The following is a 15,765-nucleotide window of genomic DNA, read 5'->3' on the forward strand; positions in this document are numbered from 1 at the left end:
ATGTCCCTTGAACCTGACCCTATATATATATATAGGGGGGCGTTCAAGGGCCAACTTTTTAGCAAACTTTTTGGCAAAACATTTTTCAAAACATGGGTTAGAGGTTTTGGAATGGGCTGATTTTTGGTGAGGATGATCTCTACGGTGAGGAGATCATCATCACCAAAAATCAGCACATTCAAAAACTTCTAACCCCATCAAAAACAGTTTACAAAAAAATGGACGGTCCACGATTTTTCAGCTGGTAAACATGGGTTAGAAGTTTTGGAATGGGCTGATTTTTGGTGAGGATGATCTACTCACCGTAGAGAACATCCTCACCAAAAATCAGCCCATTCCAAAACCTCTAACCCATGTTTTGAAAAATGTTTGCCAAAAAGTTTGCTAAAAAGTTTGCCCTTGAACGCTACCCATATATATATATATATATATATATATATATATATGTGGGTCCGTTCAGCAACAAACATTTTGGCAAAAAATTTTTCAAAACAGGGGTTAGAGGTTTTGGAATGGGCTGATTTTTGGTGAGGATGATCTCTACGGCAAGGAGATCATCCTTACCAAAAATCAGCCCATTCCAAAACTTCTAGCCCCAGTTTACAAGTTGAAAAATCGTGGACCGTCCATTTTTTGTAAACCATTTTTGATGGGGGTAGAAGTTTTGGAATGAGCTGATTTTTGGTGATGATGATCTCCTCATCGTAGAGATCATCCTCACCAAAAATCAGCCCATTCCAAAACTTCTAACCCATGTTTTGAAAAATGTTTTGCCAAAATGTGTTGTCAAAATGTTTGTTGCTGAACATTTCCCATATATATATATATATATATATATATAAAATCAGCCCATTCCAAAACTTCTAACCCCATCAAAAATGGTTTACAAAAAATGGATGGTCCACGATTTTTCAACTTGTAAACTGGGGCTAGAAGTTTTGGAATGGGCTGATTTTTGGTGAGGATGATCTCCTTGCCGTAGAGATCATCCTCACCAAAAATCAGCCCATTCAAAACCTCTAACCCATGTTTTGAAAAATGTTTTGCTAAAATGTTTGTCAAAATGTTTGTTGCTGAACGGGACCCTATATATAGATGAGTCGGGTTCAAACGACACACATTGCAACACACATTGCAACAACTTGTTTTGTCTTATATGGGCAAAAATGTTTGGAATGGGCTGATTTTTTGTGAGGATGATCTTTATGGTGAGGAGATCATCCTTGCCAAAAATTAGCTCATTATGAAACTTCTAGACCGTCCAATTTTTGTTGAAAAATTGTAGACCATCCAATTTTTGTAAATCAATTTTGATGGGGTTACAAGTTTTTGGAATGGGATGACTTTTTTCCAGGATGATCCCCTCATCACAGAGATCATCCTCACAAAAAATCAGCCCATTCCAAACATTTTTGCCCATATAAGACAAACACGTTGTCGCAATGTGTGTCGTTGGAACCCCACCCTATATATATATAGGGTCCCGTTCAATGGCTAACTTTTTGACAAACTTTTTGGTAAAACATTTTTCAAACACATGAGTTAGAAGTTTTGGAATGAGCTGATATTAGGTGAGGATGATCTCTACGATGAGGAGATCATCATCACCAAAAATCAGCTCATTCCAAAACTTTTAACCCTATCAAAAATAGTTTACAAAAAATGGATGGTCCACGATTTTTCAACTTGTAAACATGGGTTAGAAGTTTTGGAATGGGTTGATTTTTGGTGAGCATGATCTCCTATATATATATAGAGGGTAGCATTCAATGGCTAACTTTTCGGCAAAACATTTTTCAAAACATGAGTTAGAAGTTTTGGAATGGGCTGATTTTTGGTGAGGATGATCTCTACGGTGAGGAAATCATCCTCACCAAAAATCTGCCCATTCCAAAACTTCTAACCCATGTTTACAAGTTGAAAAATCGTGGACCGTCCATTTTTTGTAAATTATTTTTGATGGGGTTAGAAGTTTTGTAATGGACTGATTTTTTGTGATGATGATCTCCTCACCGTAGAGATCATCCTCACCAAAAATCAGCCCATTCCAAAACTTCTAACTCATGTTTGAAAAAATGTTTTGCCAAAAAGTTAGTCATTGAACAGGACCCATATATATATATATGGAAATGTTCAACACCAAACATTTTGGCAAAACATTTTTCAAGACATAGGTTAGAAGTTTTGGAATGGTCTGATTTTTGGTAAGGATGATCTCTACGGTGAGGAGATCATCATCACCAAAAATCAGCCCATTCCAAAACTTCCAATCCCACCAAAAATGATTTACAAAAAATGGACGGTCCACGATTTTTCAACTTGTAAACATAGGGCTAGAAGTTTTGGAATGGGCTGATTTTTGATGACGATGATTTCCTCACCGTAGAGATCATCTTCACCAAAAATCAGCCCATTTTTCAAAACATCTAACCCATGTAGGACAAAAATGTTTGGCTAAAATGTTGGCAAATCGGACTTCTATATATATATATATGGATGGCGTTATTACGACCCCTTTGCGACACACCATTTTGTCTTATATGGGTAAAAATGTTTGGAATGGGCTGATTTTTTGTGAGGATGATCTCTGGGATGAGGGGATCATCCTGGCAAAAAATCATCTCATTCCAAAACTTTTAACCCCATCAAAATTGATTTACAAAAATTGGACGGTCTATAATTTTTCAACTTGTAAACATGGGGCTAGAAATTTCATAATGAGCTGATTTTTGGCAAGGATGATCTCCTCACCATAGAGATCATCCTCACAAAAAATCAGCCCATTCCAAACATTTTTGCCCATATAAGACAAAATGGTGTGTGCGCAAAGGGGGTCGTAATAACCTGACCCTATATATATATAGGGTCGCGTTCCTAAGACTCATATTGTGACTCACATCGCGACTCACCATTTCAGCCGTTCGATATTCGTTAAATCGACGGTCCAGATCGCGACCCATTTTTAAAACGATGAAATTTCATTATTTACAACTACCTCCCCGATAACAAAAAAAAAAATAAAAACTAAAAACGAAATTTCAGCTCAGCTGAAACTTCGTCTTCTTCGCAACTTTCAGATCTGATTTCAAAACGCAGAGAAAAATCTGAGAGAAATCTTCTTGTGTTCATCGCGATTGAACGAAATTTCAGATCGATCGACTTGCTTGCTAAACAAAATCGAAAGAAACGAAGACGAAAGAAAATCAGAACGAACGAAAACTCGTCTTCTTCGTTTCTGCCCTCTCTTCTCTTTCTCTTTACAACGCTTCTTCCTCATCTCTATTCCCTCTCTCTCTCTCTCTCTCTCTCTCTCTCTCTAGAACAGACGACGACTCACACAAAAGAAGAGCTCGACAGAAACCCTAAGGTAACAAATCACAAACCCTTGTTTTTTAATTTTTTTTGCACTTTTATTTGTTTAATAATTTTTCTTTTTAATTTTTTTGCTGAGTATCTTGCTGAGTATCTCCATCTCCATCTTCGTCTTCTTCTTCTTCGGTTTTTAGTGTGTTGTTGGGTGGTGACTTACATTTAAGATTTCTTGAAAAGCCCACAGATGTTAACAGTGTGGCAATTTAAAGTAGTGGTACCTAGTTTATAGTCTAGGTTAATGTTTATACTCGTTTTTCGATCTCCTTTATTGTTTATGATTCAAGATCTAGTTCTTAAACAGAAATGGAATTTGCAAATCTAGTTTTGGATCTGTAATCTTGTGTAGTTCTGATCTAAATCAGTATTGAAACGTTTGTGCTACAACAATAATTAGAGATTTTTAATTAGCTACAATGGCTTTTTTTTTTTATAAGTAAAATATCGTTTCAATAAGGTGGTCAACAAGACTGGCAAAAGAAACAATACAGAGAAAATGAAATAAGGGGATTCAAGACAACAAATTTGCTCCCACCTAACTAGGAAATCTTCAAAAAGGACCCCCTTGAACTCCTAAAAAACTATACACCAAAAAAATAGTATACCTAACATAGTTAGAAGAATGTCTTCTTTTGCTCCTAAGCTTATTAATGATTTAATGATCAATTAATTTTTTGGTCAAATTCCTTTTTTGTTTCAAATTGTAATTGGGCTTTAATCTTGTCTCAGTGATCTTGGAAATGTTGTTTTATCTGGTCAACTGTTTCCACAACTTATTCATCTTAGAAATTTGCAGTACTTGTAAGTCCTTTTTCTGCAATGAATTTTTTTGATCTATTGGTTGTCTTTGTAGAACTGTGATTGTTATTTTGCACATGCTTTGGCCAAAATGCAGTTCTAACATCTTTACTCATGTCACAATCAAGCACCCATACCTATATCCATGCAACTTAGCACAACATGTTGTCATCCATTCTCTTTATTCTTATAGATAATATTTAATAAGAAGTTTTATGGAAAAATAGAAATAGTAGTTTTTCTGGTTTCTTAAATGAGTGGTTCTTGAGACCATGAGATGGAGGCACGTGTCAATCTCCTTCCTCCTCCATTCCGTTGTCATGGGAGTTATACACCAGTTTTGTTATCATGGGTGTGATATCCATCATATTGCTTGATGCGCCACCATATTTTTGCCGCAATGGACACCTGATTCACCTTGCCTAGAATGCCCCCCTTCCAAATCAGCTCAGAATTACAAAGGTTGGTCAGTCTGGCAGCCTTGTGAGTTCAGCAACCTATCTAACTTGCAATGGCTTTGGGTCAAAGTACCCAATCCAACTTGAAACACCTTTCTGTTTGTGTCTTGTCCATCCTATATCTTGTTGAGAGGTGTAGTCTAGCTTGGTTCATTACTTTGTCAAGTTTCAAGGCTCATCTAGCTAACCTTTTCATTGTTGTGGGATATGGAAATAGTAGCTAGTTAGAGTTATTGTGGCCGTAGAGGTGTAGTGAGGGGTAATTTTGGTTGAGTTACCAAATCATGGAGTTGACCTATATTGTGGAGCAATGCTAATAGAACCTCAATTACATTTTAAATCAGTTTATCTACCAATAATTGAACTTAATATCGAAATCGAGCAAACGACCTAAAGATGGACAAATACTTATATAATTCTATAAAGAACTGTGTGCCCACCACACCACACAAACGACTTAGAGATAATTCTATTTTATTATCTGCTTTGAGTTTTGTGGGGTCTCAATATGATAATTGAGAGAAGCTCTTTGTGCATTGTTCTTAAAATCATGTTTCCTTAATGGTTATTATCAGGGGAAACAGCCCATTCGAGGAGTTCCGACTATTATTTTGTTTGGTTCACTTGGTTCGGGTTCTCTGAAGTTGTTTGGTTCGGGTTACTGATGTTCGTGGGGAATGGTAAGAAGCTGCATATCCATATAGTTAACCATGTTATGGAACTATGCTTTACTAAGACCTACCAGCAACGGGAAATAATTTTATGTCTCTTGAGTCCATTTGAAACATCCTTTTGCTCTGCCTGAAGGTTGATATTCTTTGTTTCGCTTTAAATAAGTGTATTAAGGTTGCTTCTGTTTTTTTTACCGCTAAACACTACTGAAGAGCTTATTTGAAGAGAAATTGATTCTCTACTTTCCCTAGTTGAGTTCAGTTTTCAGGTATTATTATTGCATTCTTCTTTCTCTTTTACTGCCTTTTCATTTCTGTTTAACACCATTAAACCTTGCTACCTTGTTTGAAGGTTAAATGTTGATGCTAATTTTATGTAATTGTTGGGATCGATCTTCGTCTTCGTCTTCATTGTAACATTTATATTTTTGGGTGGCTATACCCTTGCTTCAGTAGTTGTAATATTTCATTTAACTGTCTCTATTTTTCTTTCTTTTCATATTATCTTCTCAAGTGTTTGGGATATTTCGATGAAAATGAAAATTCCATGTGCTTGTGGCGAAGGAATTTGTCAAGTATTCATTTCTAGAACTTCAAGAAATCCTAATCGTCATTATCTTAAATGTCCAAATGCGGTAAGTTTTAATTATTTAACATACGCTTTGGTAAGAAATTATTGAAAATTTTATAGATTTTTTTATTTGTCTCTTCTAAGTTGGAAATGACAATGGTTGTGGATATTGGATTTGGATGGATAAACTAAAATGGTGTAGATGTGGGTGTGGACCTTGCAAATTAATAACCACCACATCTAACAAAAATGGCAATAAAGGGAAAATTTTTTATTGTTGTCCTAAATCAACTGTAAGTGGCTTTTTTTTTTTCTACTGAATCAACATTGTAGTTTATAGTAATTCTTTTCTTAAATTATATCTTATGTGAATTTTTTTTCAATCAGAACAAAATGGTTGCGGTTTCTTCATGTGGGATGAGAAGTTGAAGACTAATGCATCAACAAATGTAGAGGCGGGTGAAGAGATTACAAATATTACAAATGGGGAAAAAAAAATGATCGAAGACCTTTGTGAGAATATTGTAAATCTTTGTAATAATTTAAAAGAAAATTTAGATAAATTAAAATTTGAGGACTAGAACAAACGTTTAATTTGTATTTTATGTATGTATCCATCTAAAGAATTTTCTAATATAACATAAATCATGGTTAAATGAATCATGTTCCTTTATTCCATATTATTGTTATGCGCTGTTTACATTCCATTGCAGAGTGGGAGCAGGTACTACTAAATTTTATTAATAGGAATTAATGTTTATTTGTTTGTTTGGGTTCAGTGGATATTCTGGGTGGGACCCTTCATTGTAGCTGCTCTTGCTGCAGTGTACCACCAAATTGTCATTAGGGCCATTCCTTGCAAGGCCAGATCTTAAAAGAACACCTCCCTCTCTATCATCAATAAATATGGAATTTTTTTTTTCTTCTAAGTTTGTTTTGTATTTTCTTTGTTTCTCTCTCTTGAACTACTGCTAGGGATTGTTGGTTATGTGTAAATTATCAAGTTATGTTATGGGTGGGGTGTGTTGTAGTGTTGTGTTGAGCTTTGAAATGGAGATTCTTTTTATTTTATTTTTTAAATGAATTAGTTCTTCATTTTAATTTAAACAATGCTTGAGTTGATATTTTATCTTCTTTATTGGTTAAAAATCCTCAAGTTCTGAACAACTTGAGTTTTGTTCTTTGCAATACTAATCGAAAATGACTTTAAATGCCATTGTTTTTTCTTCCCCAAACCTGGTACAGATTGTCGTGTTTTATGAGGATTTTGTTGTGTGAAAAAATGAATAATAAACCCATAAGATTTTATGTGGTTCGGCAAATTGCCTACATCCATGACACATAATCCAGAATGAATACCACTGATCACCTCTTTTAGGGTGGGTGTTATTAGTTCTATATTCTACGCTGCATTTCTTGACAATCAGAGTCACTCTTAAATGGTTTTCAAAACCTTAAATGTCTTGCAAATCGGTTTACAAGATTCTGTAAAATCTTGACCAGCTTATGGTTCAATTCATCTACAATCTAAATATATGCTAAAACTGAGTGATCAATGAGTCAGTGAAAAGTGCCAAGATCGTTTTAACCCAACTCATAGTGCCAACCTTGTAGTGATGCTATGATCACATCCAGTTTAACTTCAATGTGAGAATTAAAAGTTACAAGGGCTAATTTCTCCATGTACAATGCATAAAGTGAAATGAGACTATCATAATTTACAAGCATGAGCATCCAATCACTTCATAAAAGAGGTGTCTTACAAACTTAGTTAAGTTGGCATTTCCATGAGGAAAGATAACTGAGTTTTATATGACTAATATCCTTGATTTCAATTTCCAACAATATGCCACAAGTGAAACCATGAACATTTGTGCAGTTTTTATCTTTAATCACCATTGCCTATTCTCTAACCCCACTACTAGGGGCCTTCAACAACAATCTGATTTCTCCATTCAGCTCTGTTTAGACCTGTATCTTCAGTCAAGGCTCATCATTTCGTGCTACCTTAATCCACTTCATTTTTTGTTTTTCCCTTTGCCTTTTTAGATCCCTCAAGTTGCATGAAAGAACTCCAGTGCTGCCATTGATACATTGGCTTCGCTGTAATCCACTGAAGTAATCTACGCCCTTGAAGGGGAGATGCAATGCCTACTAGCCTGTAAAAAACTCAAATCAGTCCAAGCCCCAATATTTATGCAAATCTTAAATAAGATTAAAAGTCTGATAGAATCCAACATTAAGGCTTAGAATGGGTTAACTTTTGTTCTCCCAACAATAAGGCTTAGAATCCAATGACTAGAAAGTAACTACATGTTCACTGAAAAGTACCAACTGAAGAGCAGTCTTGTTAAAAGATGCCAACTTACCCTTAAAATGAAACCACTTGTCGATGTATATTTTCATTTCGAACGAACCAACTAGCAAACATGATTGTGGTCAAGTACATTAGGGTATCAAACCATCCAAAAGTTTGTCTTGGTAAAATCCATCCATCATGAAAAATATCATATTCATATAAAGAGGCATTTGCTAGTGATACTTCTTATTAAAGTTGAAGGATAGCAACAGCCCCATTTGCAATCCTACCAATAACAATCAAAGACATTTAAACTAATGATAAGGTGATCATCTTTTCAGCACCTATACCAAGTATTGGGGGTTTGGGGCAAGTGACTTTTATGTCCCCATATATTAAAAATAAAATTATTCTATAACAGAAATATATTGTGCTTATTCATATTCTATGTACATGTCCATCAATCATCTCGATTATATCTCATATGAGGATTAAACCCATATCCCAAAAAACATATTCATCAATAAGACCAACTTCTCTACTAGTATTATCCACAGATCCATCTAACAATCTTCATCTCCACATTTTATGAAATATGTTGCTGCTTATTCAATGGGCATGTAGCAACAAAATAACCCTTTTAAGAATTTTTTTTGTGGTATTTCCAATCCTATTAGTACATATCCAAATTATCTCAAACAGACTTTTCTAACATACCCATTTATAATACTATTTTCTCTAATCTTCCTACTGCCCATAATCATCATGGCTTCTACAAACATATTTTCCATTATAAGAGCACATGTAAGAAATATATTTCAAGTTAAAGATAATAGATAATAATAGAATGATCTCAGTATCAAATAAACCAAAGTAGAACCATCTGTGGAGCATGGACCAGTACAACCAACATCTACTAGCCTGAAAAACTAACTTGAAAAAAAGACAAAAAAGTGAGAACAAAAGTTATGACATCAGAATTGATCACAACAATACCCGTCTTGCACATGAGACCCTGTAAGACAAGTGGCATGTGTGGGGCATAACGGACCTACATACATGTGGCATAGAGATTCGGTATGACTAGGAGTCATGTGTACAAGTGAGCATTGCTTATGTTTGACATAGAACACATAGTAACTGCAGATCACAAATATCGACCTCTCCATTTGATTCCATATGAGTCTGGCTTGTAACATGTTCAAATTAAGTCCATATGTCACCGCTAATCCCGCAATGCCTATAAAACAAAGAGAGAAAAAAAAAATAGATTAATGTTCTTTCAGTGGGTCAATCGCTCATAGTGCTTCACAATAATGGTGTCATAAATGATTTCAAATGGGATCGACTTACTGGGATCAATTACTCCCTCTGGCACAAAGATCAAGAATATTAAAGAGAAGGCAAATGTGATTAACGACAACATATCCAAGCGAAAGCATAGCCATTCCATTGCAAGAGAAGCATTAAATTTGGGCCGGGAATAACCATCCATCAGCTTCAGGTTCATGTGAAATAAATACAAAAGCCACATGTCATGTTATTTCCTTCTTATGCTGCCATTTATTAATTCTTGTTGAAACAAATGGATTTGCAATTGAAGAGTTTGCAAGCATGTGTCAACATCACTAGAGCTCTATACATACATACATACATACATTAAGGGAACCAACGTTGGGAGCCAAAATTTGTCCTATATGGGAAAAGTTTCGGATTTGGCTGATTTTTTGTTTGGATGATCTCCTCGCCAAAGAGATCCACACAAAAAATCAGCCCATTCATAAACTTCTAACCCATATAGGAAATATTTTGACTCCCAAATGTATGCTGCCGAACATTGCCCTATATATATATATAATGAAAATTAAGTCTTACTTGTTTCTCAAGCTTATACAACTTGCGGCGGAAGTCGATCCGTTTTCGGTCCAACCTTTCCTACTTTAAACGGATTTCCTCCTTCAAAAGCTCCAAATTGTCCAGCTTCTTCTGTGATGAAGGTGGAGCCTTAGGACCATTTGTCATCCCAGGTGCAGAACCAACCTTCGGAGCTATGGATGGGAGATATCTTTTCCTCTATTAGAAACAGATGTCACACCACTCGGAGCTACAGATGCAGTATTGGCCCCATTGCTTACACTGTCAACAGGAACACTGTCCCTGTTAGCCCACCATAGCTTGATGAAGCGGTTACCCATTACAGCATCTGGTGCCTTCAGAGCAGCCTCCGCCTCCTCTTTTAGAGAATTGGACAAAAGCTCGTTCACTGTTCAGTGGTATATAAATGTCTATAACCTGAAGTAGACAACACCCGGTTCAAGCCTAAACCATCGTTACTTGTCCAGGCTTGCTACTCTTATCTTGTAAATCTTTGCTGTTTGTTAATAGGCTTGAAGGAGTATTGACCGATGATAAAGGTCCCATTCCAGCTGGAGTTCCAAGTAAGTGTGCACTTGGAAGTGAAACAGGGAGATTGAACTGTGAGAGGCTCTGTGATTTGCAAAACCAGCTATTGGTTATGAAAGTGGGATGGGCCTTATGCAATTAAATAAAAAAATCTCAACCCCAAGATCTTACTTCTAAGCAACAATTTCTTCAGTTTATACAATTAATGATTTTCTTACTCCCAGTAACATTTCTTATTTGTTGTCAACAATAGAATAATATATTGTAAAAAAACCTTACTTCAAATGCTTTGCAAATTAAAAGAAGAAATATGAAAGCATGAACAAATTTCATCCTCCCTGCTTCTTCGTTGTGTATAGAGCATATCAAGAAGACGAAGATGGAGATAGAGATACTCAGCAAAAAAATTAAAAAGAAAAATTATTAAACAAATAAAAGTGCAAAAAAAATTAAAAAACAAGGGTTTGTGATTTGTTACCTTAGGGTTTCTATCGAGCTCTTCGTTTGTGTGAGTCGTCGTCTGTTCTAGAGAGAGAGAGGGAATAGAGATGAGGAAGAAGCGCTGTAAAGAGAAAGAGAAGAGAGGGCAGAAACGAAGAAGACGAGTTTTCGTTCGTTCTGATTTTCTTTCGTCTTCGTTTCTTTCGATTTTGTTTAGCAAGCAAGTCGATCGATCTGAAATTTCATTCAATCGCGATGAACACAAGAAGATTTCTCTCTGCGTTTTGAAATCAGATCTGAAAGTTGCGAATAAGACGAAGTTTCGGCTGAGCTGAAATTTCGTTTTTAGTTTTTATTTTTTATTTTGTTATCGGGGAGGTAGTTGTAAATAACGAAATTTCATCGTTTTAAAAATGGGTCGCGATCTGGACCGTCGATTTAACGAATATCGAACGGCTGAAATGGTGAGTCGCGATGTGGAGTCACAATATGAGTCTTAGGAAGCGACCCTATATATATATATATATATATATATATAGGGAAATGTTGAGTAACAAACATTTTGGGCTGTAAAACGTTTTTCAAAACATAGGTTAGAAGTTTTGGAATGGATTGATTTTTGGTCAGGATGATCTCTACGGTGAGGAGATCATCATCACCAAAAATCAGCCCATTCCAAAACTTCTAACCCCATCAAAAATGGTTTACAAAAAATGGACGTTCCACGATTTTTCAACTTGAAAACATGGGGCTAGAAGTTTTGGAATGGGCTGATTTTTGTGAGGATGATCTCCTCATCGTAGAGATCATCCTCACCAAAAATCAGCCATTCCAAAGCTTCTAGCCCCTTAGGACAAAAATGGTTGGCTAAAATGTTGGCCAAAATGTTTGGTGTTGAACGGGACCCATATATATATATGGGAATGTCAGCATCCTAAGCTTTACCCACACTTTAACAAACGTTTTTTGTCCTACATGGGTTAGAAGTTTTGGAATGGGCTGATTTTTGGTGAGGATGATCTCTATGATTAGAAGATCATCTTCTCCAAAAATCAGCCCATTCCGAAATGTTTTAACCCCATGTTTACAAGTTGAAAAATCGTGTACCGCCTCTTTGTTTTGTACCCATTTTTTGTAAATCATTTTTGATGGGGTTAGAAGTTTTGGAATGAGCTGATTTTTGGTGAGGATGATCTCCTCACCGTAGAGATCATCCTCACCAAAAATCAGCCCATTCCAAAACTTCTAACCCATGTAGGACAAAACGCGTTTGTTAAAGTGTGTGGTAAAGCTTAGGGTGCTGAACAGGACCCTATATATATATATATATATGAGAAATGTGTAGCAACAAACATTTTGGCAAATTTTTTTTCAAAACATGGTTAGAGGTTTTGGAATGGACTGATTTTTGGTAAGGATGATTTACGGTGAGGAGATCATCCTCACCAAAAATCAGCCCATTCCAAAACTTCTAGCCCAATTTACAAGTTGAAAAATCGTGGACTGTCCTGTTTTTGTAAACCATTTTTGATGGGTTTAGAGTTTTGGAATGGGCTGATTTTTGGTGATGATGATCCACTTACCGTACAGATCAGCCTCACAAAAAATCAGCCTATTCCAAAACTTCTAACCCATGTTTTGAAAAATATTTGGCCAAAATGTTTGTTGCTGAACATTTCCCATATATATATATATATAGGGTAGCGTTCAATGGCAAACTTTTTGGCAAAACATTTTTCAAAACATGAGTTAGAAGTTTTGGAATGGGCTGAGTTTTGGTGAGGATGATCTCTACGGTGAGGAGATCATCCTCACCAAAAATCAGCCCATTCCAAAACTTCTAACTCATGTTTACTAGCTGAAAAATCGTGGACCGTCCACTTTTTGTAAATGATTTTTGATGGGGTTAGAAGTTTTGGAATGAGCTGATTTTTGGTGATGATGATCTCCTCACCGTAGAGATCATCCTCACCAAAAATCAGCCCATTCCAAAACCTCTAACTCATGTTTTGAAAAATGTTTTGCCAAAAAGTTAGCCATTGAACGCCCCCCATATATATATATATTTCAATATTTTGATGGAAACATAATTTATAATAATAAAATAATTTATTTTTTTGGATTTTGCATGAAATATAAGTTGCTGTTATTTGATGGCCAATGTGGTAGTCCATTTGAGCTCGATGACCTTTTGTAAGATTTCAAATCTTACAAATAAGTAAAGTGTTTTCTCACATAAAAATTGAACGCTATGAGATTCAAAGAACTTCCTTTTGGAAAGTTTCAAAGTATCTACCAATGTTTTCATCAAACTTAATTAAGAAAATCTTGGTAAGGCTTGATGTAGTAAATATTTGTAACAATTGGAGTTTTTTTTTTATTATCTTATTTACTTGAGCCTACTGACACGTTGATTGAATGGTTATAGATTAGGTGCATTCATTCAATAAAAGGATAAAAAATTAAATAAAAAAATAAAAAAATGAAAAATCAACACTTGCACACACATTATATCGGGGGGATTTAGTTAAATCAAGTGTCTCAATTCATTGACTAGGTGAGGACGGAAGGTAGTGCTGAAGCATGAGCTAGAAATTCTCAAATCATAAATAGGTGAAATACTTATGATATATTTAAATCTTGATAGATATATTATACAAATAATCTCTAAATATCAAAATAATACCAAAAAATAATAAAATTATTGAGTCAAAAAATTAAATGATGATGAAAGCCCATCCCCTGTTTAGTCGGTATATGTCAAGTATGTGAAGAGGAGAAGCAAATGTGCTATCTGTTGAAACCTTTTCTTCCTAAGAAAAAGTAGGAGTTCTTAACTCGACTTTATATTAAAATAACTTACAACAAAGCAATTATAATTTTTGTTTAATAGGAATTATAATGGATTATGTGCTTATGATATGCATCATATACTTGTCGAGGAGACAGTATTTATTTTTCATTCTATATTTGCTACAAATAAAATGTTAATTGGAAATAGTAGAACTCATAATAGGGGGCGGTTCAAGGGCCATAAGTAAAAACATATGAAAAAACAATGGTTTTTCAAAATATGGGTTAGAGGTTTTGGATTGAGCTGATTTTTTGCAAGGATGGTCACTATAATGAGAAGATCATCCTCACAAAAAATCAGCTCAATCTGAAACTTCTAAATCCATCAAAAGTGATTTACAAATTATTAACAAAAATTGGCAAAAATTCGACTGTCCACATTCTAAATCACTTTTAATGGGGTTAGAAGTTTTAGATTGGACTGATTTTTTTTTTTTTTTTTGGATGATCAACCCATCATAGAGATCATCCTCACAAAAAATCCACTCAATTCAAAATTTCTAACCCATACTTTGAAAATTTATTAATATTACATTGTTTTTACATAGGTTTTCTCATATGTCCCTTGAACCTGACCCCTCATAATATATTATAAATACTAGTCAATCTCTCGTAAGGAGGGGAAAATGTTCATAAATCCCTTTTTCATGACACACGAGGTAATTACATGATACATCCCTTGTCACACACACCAAAAGGTCGAGTAATAAAAAATAAAAATAAAAATAAAAATTAAATAAGAGTGAAGTTGCAAGTACCATCCTCATAAAACTAGGGGAACGCAAGTCAAACACCACACCCAGATAAACTTTTGATAGCTTCCTAAGGAAAAGAGTTTCCAAACTAAGATAGGAAGACCGGTGAAATTCCCTTCCGTAATCCTTGCATTAAACACTTCTTAAAAATTCATCCAAATCTATATATTTTCTAGATGTGGATTTTCGAAAATGCTATGGGCTTCTAAGTTACTACTTTGGTGAGTTTAGATTCTAAAGAAGGCTCCTAATTAATAAAAAAGGATCGGTTTTAGGATGATTCCTAAGGGTCTATTTGATTGCATGAAAATCTGTAGACTTAGAAATCCATGGAAAATTAATGAAGTGGAAATATCAAATTCTTCAATAATTTTTAAAACCTATTAATGTTTTGTATGTTACTTCCACCTTTAGATAAACAATTAGATGATTCATAGGCCATGTAAAAAACAGTTCTGAACTTTCAATCAAACATTCAAGAACTTCACACCCAGTAAAAGCCGAAATCTATGAAACTAGAATTAAATAGTTTTTTTTTTTTTTTTTGTTAAATGATAAAATTAAAATCAAACCTGATTTAGAGACAAAACCAAATTGTAGATTGGCAGATGGTCCTTTGTTACAACAAGGAGGCAACTCCAACTAAGGTGAAAATTAGGGTTGTTAACAAGAATCTCATCTCAATTGAATTGATTTAACACGAGGAATTATAATAGATTGCAAAAGAGTATTGGAGTTGAGAAAATAACTATGAAATCAGATTCTATAGAACTCTAATCATCAAAATCAGATTGAAAAAAGAGTCCATTTCTTCTCTTTGTTATTTGAGTCAGGGTTCAAGGTTCAAATTTAATAAATATGATTTAGGTCGATTTTGTGGAATTGAGATCCTAGATGCTAAGCCGATTTTGAATATCTGTTCTAGGGTTTTGTTTAGAAACCCTAGAATAAGGAGCCACAAATTCAATTTCTAGAATGAAAAGAAAAAAAAAACAGAGATAGAGAAAGTACCTTCGTCCAAATGGAACAAAGATAGAGAAGAGGGAGTGATGATTTTCGTCCCAACAATCGAAATAGTGATAGAGCAGAGGGCTTTTGTTGTTCAGAGAATAGAGAGAGTCGTCTTTTGGGCTGCTAAAGAGTCCGA

At 34.9% G+C, this 15,765-nt stretch overlaps 1 long non-coding RNA gene across 1 annotated transcript; it reads right to left on the bottom strand.

Annotated features, from left to right (window-relative positions):
- Positions 1-9,322: 9,322 nt before the first annotated feature.
- Positions 9,323-10,246, bottom strand: LOC147382026 (uncharacterized). The gene is made up of 3 exons (XR_015174185.1): positions 10,042-10,246; positions 9,520-9,664; positions 9,323-9,406 (listed from the first exon to the last, which is right to left on the bottom strand). It is a non-coding gene; the product is annotated as an uncharacterized LOC147382026 (long non-coding RNA).
- Positions 10,247-15,765: the final 5,519 nt, after the last annotated feature.

Source organism: Akebia trifoliata, unplaced genomic scaffold (assembly GCF_017979445.1).
Source record: "Akebia trifoliata isolate Shusen 1 unplaced genomic scaffold, ASM1797944v1 Contig00081, whole genome shotgun sequence".
Classification (NCBI taxonomy): Eukaryota; Viridiplantae; Streptophyta; class Magnoliopsida; order Ranunculales; family Lardizabalaceae; genus Akebia; species Akebia trifoliata.